General features: G+C 40.9%; 1 long non-coding RNA gene across 1 annotated transcript; it reads right to left on the bottom strand.

Moving 5' to 3' along the window:
• Positions 1–5,899: 5,899 nt before the first annotated feature.
• Positions 5,900–8,099, bottom strand: LOC107796284 (uncharacterized). Its single transcript, XR_001650362.2, has 2 exons — positions 7,491–8,099; positions 5,900–6,939 (listed from the first exon to the last, which is right to left on the bottom strand). It is a non-coding gene; the product is annotated as an uncharacterized LOC107796284 (long non-coding RNA).
• Between the last annotated feature and the right edge of the window lie 328 nt (positions 8,100–8,427).

Genomic DNA, 8,427 nt, shown 5'->3' with positions numbered 1-8,427 from the left:
CTCCAATCCCAGGTTAAGCTAGTAGAATTTATTTCGGCGTGCCCATCTTCGATTACCGATCTTGAAAGTTGGACGACAGTCCCCGAGCTCAAATCACCTACCTCGACCGACGATCCCAAATTTGCGAGAGCATCAGCCTCATTGTTCCGTTCTCGTGGAACATGTCGTAGGGTCCATTGTTTGAAATGGTGTAAGGTGATAAGCAGTTTGTCCAGATACCTTTGCATCCTACCTTCTCGGACTTCGAAGGTTTTGTTTACTTGACTCACCACCAGCAAAGAGTCACAGTGCGCCTCAATGACTTCTGCTCCCAAGTTTCTAGCTAGTTCGAGACCTACAATCATGGTTTCATACTCGGCCTCGTTGTTAGTTAACCTGATAGTTTTAATAGCTTGCCTAATAATGTTACCCGTGGGGGGTTTCAAAACTATGCCTAACTTGGACCCCTTTATATTCGAAGCACCGTCCGTAAAAAGGATCCATACCCCGGATGATATACCTGATTTCAAAAGGAGTTCCTTTTCGACTTCGGGTATGAGGGTTGGCGTGAAGTCGGCCACGAAGTCTGCCAAAATTTGAGACTTGATGGCCGTGCGGGGTTGATATTCGATATGGTACCCACTGAGTTCGATGGCCCATTTGGCCAATCGGCCTGATAGTTCGGGCCTATGTAAAATATTACGAAGTGGGCAGGTGGTTAATACGCTTATGGAGTGACATTGAAAGTACGGCCTTAACTTTCTAGATGCGCTTACCAAGGCAAGTGCCAATTTTTCTAAGTGCAGATACCTAGTTTCCGCTTCTCCTAAGGTCCGACTTACATAATAAACGGGAAATTGCGTACCTTACTCTTCTCGAACTAGGACACTGCTTACGACGACTTCCGATACCGCCAAGTACAGGTAGAGTTGCTCGTCCGATTTCGGAGTATGAAGCAGTGGCGGGCTCGAGAGGTATCGTTTCAATTCCTGTAACGCTTGTTGGCATTCCGATGTCCAGGCAAAGTCGTTCTTCTTTTTGAGTAGGGAGAAAAATTTATGACTTCGATCCGATGATCTTGAAATGAACCGGCCTAAGGATGCAATTCTTCCCGTTAACCTTTGTATAGCTTTCACGCTGTCCATGATGGTGATGTCTTCGATGGCCTTGATTTTGTCGGGGTTGATCTCAATTCCCCAATTTGAGACCATGAAGCCGAGGAACTTGCCCGAACCGACCCCGAAAGCACATTTTTCGGGGTTGAGCTTCATGTTGAATTTCCTCAGAATCTTGAACGTTTCCTGCAAATGGGCCAAATGGTCCTCTGCGCGCAGGAACTTAACTAGCATGTCATCAATATAGACTTCCATCGTTTTACCTCTTTGTTCTTCGAACATTCTGTTTACTAGGCGTTGATAAGTAGCTCCTGCATTTTTTAGCCCGAAGGGCATTACGTTATAACAATATGTTCCATATCGGGTCACAAATGAATTCTTTTCCCGGTCGTCCGGGATCATATGAATTTGATTATACCCGGAATAGGCGTCGAGAAAGGTGAGAATCTCGTGGCCGGCCGTGGCATCGATCATACGATCGATGTTGGGCAGTGGAAAGGAATCTTTGGGGCATTCTTTGTTCAAATCCTTATAGTCTACACACATTCTAAGTTTGTTTCCTTTTTTAGGTACAACAACCACATTGGCTAACCATTCGGGGTATTTTACTTCGCGAATAGACCCTATCTTGAGAAGTTTGGTTACCTCGTACTTTATGAATGCGTGCTTTTCCTCGGACTGGGGCCTTCTTTTTTGCTTCACCGGTCTGAACATAGGGTTCAAGCTTAACTGGTACGCCGTTATGTTCTGCAGGATCCCTGTTATATCTAGATGGGACCAGGCAAAACAGTCGATGTTATTTATAAGAAATTGAATGAGTTTCTTCCTGAGTTCGGGACTCAAACCCGTTCCCAGTTATACCTTTCGTTTGGGCCAGTGTTCGATCAGTACGATTTGCTCCAGTTCCTCATTTGTTGATTTGGTGGCATCGAAATCATCAGGGGTTACGAAGGATCGAGGGATCCATCGATCATCATAGTCTTCTTCAACGTTCTGCTTACCTGGCCGGGTCGAAGCCGATGTCTGTGATTGCTATTTGGCGCTCTGCTTTGAACCTGATCCTTTTATTGGTGAAGGCGAGGATATTGATTTTGCTTCTTCGACGGAGAACATTTCCTTTGCGGCCGGTTGTTCCCCGTACACTATTTTGACACCTCCCGATGTTGGGAATTTGAGGACCTAGTGTAGGGTCGAGGGTACGGCTCTCATGCTGTGGATCCATGGCCTTCCGAAGAGGGCGTTATATCTCATATCACCTTCGATCACGTGAAACTTTGTTTGCTGGATGGTTCCGGCCACGTTCATAGGTAGGGTAATCTCGCCTTTAGTGGTTTCACATGCCATATTGAATCCGTTTAGAACCAGAGTTGCGGGTACGACCTGATCTTGCAGGCCGAGCTGTTCTACGACCCTCGATCTGATGATATTGGCCGAGCTACCTGGATCAATTAACACACGCTTAATCTTAGTTTTATTCATGAGTACGGATATTACCAGTGCATTGTTATGGGGTTGGATGATTCCCCCTGTATTTTCATCACTGAAGGATAAAGTCCCTATGGTTGTATAATCTTGAGTTCGAGATCGCTTCACAATCGACGTTTTAGTGTGTTTAAGCATCGGTCCCTGGGGGCATCGACGCCGCCGACGATCATGTGAATGACGTGTTGCGGTTCTTCTGGCTCGTTTTGCTTGCCGAATTCCTTGTCTCTAAAATGGTTCTTCGCCCTATCGCTCAGAAATTCCCGAAGGTGCCCTTTGTTAAATAAGCGGGCCACTTCCTCTCTTAGTTGCCTGCAATCTTCCATTTTGTGACTATGGGTGCCATGATATTCGCACATTTGATTGGGATTCCTTTGGGCAGGATCGATTTGTATGGGTCGAGGCCATCTGGTGTCTTTGATGTGTTCGATGGCCGATACGATGGCGGATGTACCAATGTTGAAGTTATACTCCGATAGTCGAGGGACTTCTATAGGATCTGTATATTTATCAAAGCCTCTCTTGCTCATAAGTCCCCAAGAATTTTTCCCCCGATCAATCCTTCGGTTGTTCCGAACCGTATCACATGCTGAACCGTTATTCATCCGAATTGTGTCGTACAGTTGGTATCGATCTCAGTTCGACCTTTGTTCTCTGTTGGTTTCCCTTTGATTTTTAGTGGTTGTGTGGTTCTGACGTACGGGCCCATACGGAGCTCCCAATTGATCATCTTCGACCCTGATTTTTGATTGGTACCGGTTGTGTACATCTGCCCAAGTTATTGCTGGGTACTCGATCAAATTTTATTTCAGCCGACGTGATGCTGTCGAACTTAACCCGTTCAGTCCTTGGGTGAAAGCTTGTAGGGCCCAATCGTCTGTGACCGGTGGCAAGTCCATACGCTCTATTTGAAATCGGGATACGAATTCCCTCAGCATTTCGTTACCCCTTTGTTTTACTTTGAAGAGGTCCGATTTTCTTGTTGTAACCTTTATGGCACCAGCATGTGCTTTTACGAACGAGTATGCTAACATGGCGAAAGAATCAATGGAATTTGGTGGTAAGTTGTGATACCAGATCATTGCTCCCTTTGCAAGGGTCTGTCCGAACTTTTTCAACAACACGGATTCGATTTCATCATCCTCCAAATCGTTGCCTTTGATGGCACATGTGTAGGAGGTGACGTGTTCGTTAGGGTCGGTCGTACCGTTATATTTGGGAATTTCGGGCATACGAAATTTTTTGGGGATTGGTTTTGGGGCCGCGCTCGAGGGAAAAGGCTTTTGTATGAATTTTTTTGAATCGAGCCCTTTTATCATTGGCGGAGCCCCCAGAATTTGATCGAACCTAGCGTTATACGTTTCCACTTTTTTGTCGTTGGCTTCGACTCGCTTTGTGAGTTCTTCGAGCAATTTAGTAATTTCAGGAGCGGTCCTCGATTCTTGCTCGTTTGATTTCACTACGGCGGGTTCCGTTCTGGGGGTGACTTCTCGAAGAAGTGGATTGGAGTTCGGCCCGCTTTGCGTATGAGTTCGGCTCTGCAACTGAGCTATCGCTGCTTGTTGGGCTTGTAACATTTCGAAAATCATACGCAAGCTGACCCCAATTTCCCCCGTGCTGTAGGTGTCTCGGGCGATGGATCGAGCACCGCCCTGAATGCTTCTCTCCGGTTCAGAACGCTGATTCGCTTCTAGAGCTCTTTGCGAATTGATATCCAGTGGTACTTCGACTCGAATTTCGGGTTCTTTGATTCGAGCCTCGTTGCCGTTGTCAGGTAGCCTTCCGGCCTCGGGCACCAAGTTGTTGGTTTCATCTTGAAAGCCAGCTTCGAGGTCGATAGGTAGAGCCATGGCTGATTCGAAGTTGTAAGCTGGAGTGTACTGTAGATTTATATCAAACAATCACCGTTACCCTTAGTCCCACGGTGGGCGCCAAACTGTTTCCCCGAAAAATCGAATAACGTTAAATTTAGATATGGTTCTAAGGGTATGCACATTTCTTTGATACAAAATGACAATAGAGGTATTGTTTGCTATGAAATGGGAATGATGGACGGGAAGACTGAAAAATATTAGAAGAACAAGCACAATGAAATCTTAATGTATCTTGGAGGACCCTTGTCTATTGCAGTCTGTCTCCCTTTTTATAGTAGAGGGTCACTACTTTATCTATAACAACATAATAAAATAATACATATAGTGGAAAACCCATGATGGTTTGTCTCTCCCTTGATTCTCGCCAAGATTTTCTCCCTTGGTGCGGTTGTAATGGCTATTGTTTGCGAGCTTGGCACTGACTCGAGCTTGGTGTTAGATCGAATCCCAAGTCTTAGTTCGAGCTCGGTTCTGCCTTGGAGCATCGATATTCGGGGCCTGTGTCGATCGGCGTTGCCCCGTAGTCCGATTCAGACACGGGCTCGATAATGATATCGAGTTTTGCCGTTGATTGGTCTTATAGCTCGAAGCTCGACGTCTCTACTTCGGAATTCGTCCGAGCTCGCCATGTGGATACCCTTCGATTGAAACGTCATTGTCTCGACCGGTCTTTATGACTGAGAATCGGTTTTGACTGTACACACAAATAAAGATCGAATAGAAAACTCTATCCGCGATTCATTCTGCGTAGTCGCTAATTAAAATTTTTCGGAAGTCAGCTCTTAATTCTGCACAGTTGGGATTAAAAATTGTTCCATGAGAAAGATAAAGCTTATAAAATTTGACGAAAAGATCCTAACGTGAATGCATTTTATCACTATTATATAGTTCTCACTATTATATATACGTTTACAATCTTTTCAGCTATCAATGTTGGCTTTGTTCGCACTGTCATTAATTTTTATTTAGGCTTACTTGTACTTCCTCAACGTGAATGCATTTTATCACTATTTATCTCGAGATTGCACTACAAGAAATATGATCTATAATGTCGTAATAAGTTACATAAATGTTACAAAATCACTTTCCGATATTTATTTGACACTTAGTCCAAATGTCGTAAACTTCAATGTCGGGAATTTTCTGACATTTATTTTAATGTCAGGAAAAGATTTACGACATTTATTTATTGACTTTTATCAAAATGTCACTTTAAAATTTGTGACATCTCCCATAATGTCGATAAGCTAATACTGGTTTCTAACTTATATTTAGAAGTGTCGAGAAATTCTTGAGTTATTAGCGACACTTGTACAATGCATATTGCTAATGTCAAAATTACTCAATTGACATTTGAGAGGGCAATTATAATATAAATATAAAACTAATATTATACGTTGCTATACATGAAAGTATAAACATCAAATTTCTAAAATAAATACCTATAAATGTCAATAAATATATAAAATTTGAACTGTAATAAAATGAGTTAACAAAAAATCTCTGTAACTAATTACAAGAATGTATTTGTGAATAGCAGCACATCCTTACAATTAAACAATGGTAGAAAGAAACTATTAGGCTGGATAAAAGCAAATTGTAGCAAATTCTGCAATAGATTGTTTCACTTCCTCAACTCTTTCTTCCACTTTTTCTGCTACATCCCTTCAGCTCCAATTTCCTTGCGCTTCCACCCATTTGACACTCTATTGAATTGAGACAACAAGGTTGTGTGAGGTAGTCAACCTATGATTTCATAAACTAGGAAATAAATTAGCAAGTGATTGAAAGTCAAAAGAAGATCGCATAATCTGCATAGAAGAACGATTTAATAAAATGAATTTATATAGTGCAGCGATTGTCACGAGTATCCTTATAAGATTACTAATTGAAGTATTCCACAAGCTATTTGCCACCAACGAACAAATTCCCTTAGTAAAAACACATAATTTTAAGAAAGAAAGATGTCATATGGCCATCAAATTTACAAGGACCTTACCATAAGTTGCCACACTCTGGACTTTCTCACTGCAACTCCATATCATACACCCAAAGGCCAGTATATGTGTGCTACCTTATTTTTCACCTAATCAACCAGCATAGCCATCGGTACATTTCAACCTAGTAAATTCTAAAGATATTTGACCAATTGCATAATTTCCGTAGGGACAAAAATAATTAGCAAAGTAGATAGCACCCTATATGTAGATATAGCAGACTTATCATTATAGCATTTCTCCTTTGAAAGCCAAGAGTTAATTACCATACTGTACTAACTAAACAAGCCCTTAGTATATAAAGCTAATGATACATATGGATGTGATGTTTACTTACTAGCATTCTCCATTTCTCCTTCTGTGCAAAATAATATTTTCATGATATCTGATGACTGCTTAATATGATCATGCAACTAACTAGTTTATTAAGTGTACAAGAATAAATACCTGGTAACATTAAGCCCCAAAGCTAGCACATCTCTAAGTTCAGCTCTTTGTAGTGCAACGCAAACCCAAAGAGAAACATAAGACATTTAAGGGACGCGAAAAATCTTAACGTCATATCTTTGACAATTTAACTTAAAAGGAAGTCTTAGAGAATTTGAAAAATCCTTTGTTGCTGACTTGCACATCATTGAATCAATTAAGAATTAAGGAAAACTCATAAATTTAGTTCATATTTTGAAATAAATAAACAATAGGGAAGATCATAGTGTTTAAGATGCTCTATCAGGCATTTTGTCAAACAGCCGTAGGGCATAAATCTGTGAATGTAATATCACCATTATCATATTGTGTAATAATACCCCACACAACTTCCATTCAAACAAACATATCTCCAAATCACCACACGATCACAACCACAAAATAAAATCAGAACATAGATTAAGCTTCAAAACCCTAAACTCTCAATTCCTCTGCTGTAAATACATAGGACACAGGCAAATGCAATAAATATGATTGAATTCCTCTGAGAAATCAAAACACTCACAAGAAATAAGGAAGAATTCGAATCCAATCAAGAGATAAAGAAAAATGCTAACCTAGAGTTATTCCAATGCGCAGTAGACAAAGAGAAGGAAATAGGGAATTAAACAAGAAGAGAATACATTTCATACTGCTATTCCTGAAGGATTTTGAGATTCATGGTAGGGGTGTAAGGATTCGGACGGGATAGAGAAACTGGGGAGGGGAAAAATGAACTTCAATTGTTCTAAGAGAGTAGGGTTTTTTAGAGATTTGAGAGGGAGATTTGGGGAAAAAAATTCTCTTTCTTTTTTGAAACTAGTAATTTTTTTGACATTTGCTGTACATATCACTAATTAAATGTCATTTTATTCTTAATTATGTGACATTTCTATTAAATGTCACAGTATTTTTGTCAATTGTCATCAAACGTTAGTATTTTTGCCATATTTTGTTAACAAATGTCACGAAATGAACCTTCTCCCTATATTTATTATAAATGTCACTAATTAAATATCAGTCATAGCTCATATTTCCTGCAGTGTTGCCGGGTACTAAAGCTATTTGAATCTGAATCTTGCGTGCAGTATGGAATGGCAGCTGGATTGGAAACTTTATGTAGGCAGGCCTATGGAGCACGACAGTATAAAGAATTTGGCACTATTACTTGTGCTGCCATTATAGTATTTCTTTTATTCGCGTGCGTGCCAGTTTCTATTATGTGGATCTTCACTTGCAAATTGCTTTTATGGATTGGCCAAGACCCTTCAATCTCTATAGAAGCTGGAATGTTCCGGCCAATCGTTTTAAAAGTTGTAGTCTTATTCCTTTATTTACTGTGCATTATGTACTTTATAACTGATATATGACTTGCCGGAGTAATTGGTTTAGGTCCGGTGAGGTTTTAGAATGAATTGGAACACTTAGTTCCAAGTTTTAAAGCTTAAGTTCACGAAGTGACCGGATGCCGACTTATGTGCAAACTACCCCGGAATAAAATTTTGATGATTCCAA

The sequence above is a fragment of the Nicotiana tabacum genome, chromosome 17 (assembly GCF_000715075.1).
Source record: "Nicotiana tabacum cultivar K326 chromosome 17, ASM71507v2, whole genome shotgun sequence".
NCBI lineage: Eukaryota > Viridiplantae > Streptophyta > Magnoliopsida > Solanales > Solanaceae > Nicotiana > Nicotiana tabacum.
This window is presented reverse-complemented; position numbering and strand designations above follow the sequence as displayed.